Source organism: Pseudomyrmex gracilis, unplaced genomic scaffold (genome assembly GCF_002006095.1).
Source record: "Pseudomyrmex gracilis isolate BER0280 unplaced genomic scaffold, ASM200609v1 scaffold_1161, whole genome shotgun sequence".
Lineage (NCBI taxonomy): Eukaryota > Metazoa > Arthropoda > Insecta > Hymenoptera > Formicidae > Pseudomyrmex > Pseudomyrmex gracilis.
The window spans coordinates 14,215-16,197 of record NW_018021745.1 but is presented as its reverse complement, the minus strand read 5'-3'; the positions used below and the strand labels follow the sequence as shown (position 1 = coordinate 16,197).

The 1,983-nt window shown below is 35.0% G+C and overlaps 1 long non-coding RNA gene across 1 annotated transcript; it reads right to left on the bottom strand.

The window, feature by feature from the left end:
• On the bottom strand, positions 1-410 carry LOC109861932. The gene is made up of 2 exons (XR_002251055.1): positions 296-410; positions 1-78 (listed from the first exon to the last, which is right to left on the bottom strand). It is a non-coding gene; the product is annotated as an uncharacterized LOC109861932 (long non-coding RNA).
• Positions 411-1,983: the final 1,573 nt, after the last annotated feature.

Genomic DNA, 1,983 nt, shown 5'->3' with positions numbered 1-1,983 from the left:
ATTCTATGCAAAGAAAATCCAGACAGAAATAAAAGATGAGGCAACACAAAACTTTTAACGTTTTCTTTCTGCTTTACACTGCAACATAAAAGATTTTTATATGAGATAAAGAACAAGAAAAGAAATATACATATTTTTTATACGTTCTAAGGCATAACCTCGAACTGTGTGAAGTATATTAATAGATGATGTGTAAGAAATATTGCAATAAAAATGTAGAATAGAAAATTAATCTGAAACTTTATTTCCTTCTGTAATAAAATATAATATAGGTAAAAAAAAAACGAAAAATTACCTAAGTAATACGATTTTGTGGTGAAGACGCGTAGAGATCACAAGAAACCGGTACCGGCACTCACTACGCACTTGTACAAGAGCGAGCTGTTTTTCGCGCGTGCGCGGCGAAAGAAACAGCGCAGTCCAACAGTCTTTGGCTGCGTTCCGAGTTACGCATATGCACGCATTTATCTATAGTACACGTAACGTATAGTATAGATAAATACGCGCATATGCGTAACTCGGAACGCAGCCTTTGTCTTAAGTCGTGTTTTACACGTTTTGCGGATGCGGAGCACATTTGAAATTGCAAATCGCGGATCAGAATGTAGACTTTCGAGACGAGTTAGCTTCGACTGCTCCATTTTGAATAACTAAATTCTGTTTTGCGACTTATGCTGTATATATATATATGTATATATATATATGTTTGTGTATATATATAATATATACATATATGTTTGTTTATAGCTATTTACAAGTGTGCAATAATATACAATTAAACATACTACTTATACAAAATACTTATACAAATTATCCTAAACATTTTATAATATATTNATATTTAATATATATTTCTGCGACATTGTAGAATTATTTTGGAGAAACATTGATATTGTATATCTCTTAAACGTCTCTGCAATATTACAGTGCAACTTGCAATGTTGCAACGTTTCTGAAATATTACTGGAAGCTACGGTGCTGTATGGGGTATAAAACATTAAAAAATCAACCAATCCAGTCTTCTATGTTTATCTCTACTTTTCGTTCTAGAAGGCTTTGATTAGTTGATTTTCTTATGCCAACCCACGGTTTTAAACCTGTTATCAAAAAGACATAGAATGGCGTATGGACTAGCTTTATAGGTCCACTGAGCCAAAAGAGCACCAGCACCTTGATTTTGTTATGTCTTATGCGTTATGCGTTATGCAAAAGTCTGTGCTTCGGCCTAAATGCTTTTTTTGTCTTTATCGTTAAAAGAAAAAAAGGAGCATTTAAAGTGTGTGTTTAAAATGAACGCAGTCGTAATATTAATTCTAACCTTAACTCTAACCTTAGTTAAAATAATAAATAGAACATGTGATAATGGATTTCTCTAATAAGAAAAACATTTATGTAAGTAATTGCTATTAATTAGTAAAAAGGATTGTTGAAAACATTTGCTAAGAGTATTTTTGTATTATTTTGAATGAAATATTATAATTTACTTATTATTAAAAAATTAATTGCTTTTACAGTGTTCTATGAGCAAATCGTCATCGGAATTGATTTTTTCCTTTAAAAGAAAACAATCAACATTGTTATCCGAATCAACAAATGTAAAAAATTCCAAATATGAACAATCATTTCAGTCAAAAATTCAAGTATATGTACGAATCTACGTGTACGGTCACGTAACGTAACGCGTTACGAAACAGTTCGTGCGGTGGTTCTTCTTTATATTAAAGCTGTGTTTCAGAATATATTGATACCAGCAGACCGGCCCAGTGGTCTCGCGGCCTGAGTGCAGGAGCTGCGAACTCGGAGGTCTCGAGCAGAGATGCCAGTTCGTGGACTCAGTAAGCACTCAGCAGCAAGTGGAGGGGATACGCACACAGGCGAACAGCCGTGTACGTGTGCACTCGGCGCTTCGGCCAGTGTTGCTAGATCGGGCCGGCCAGCACCAAGAGCACCAAGGTGGTGGGGGCACACATACATCAAGAACCG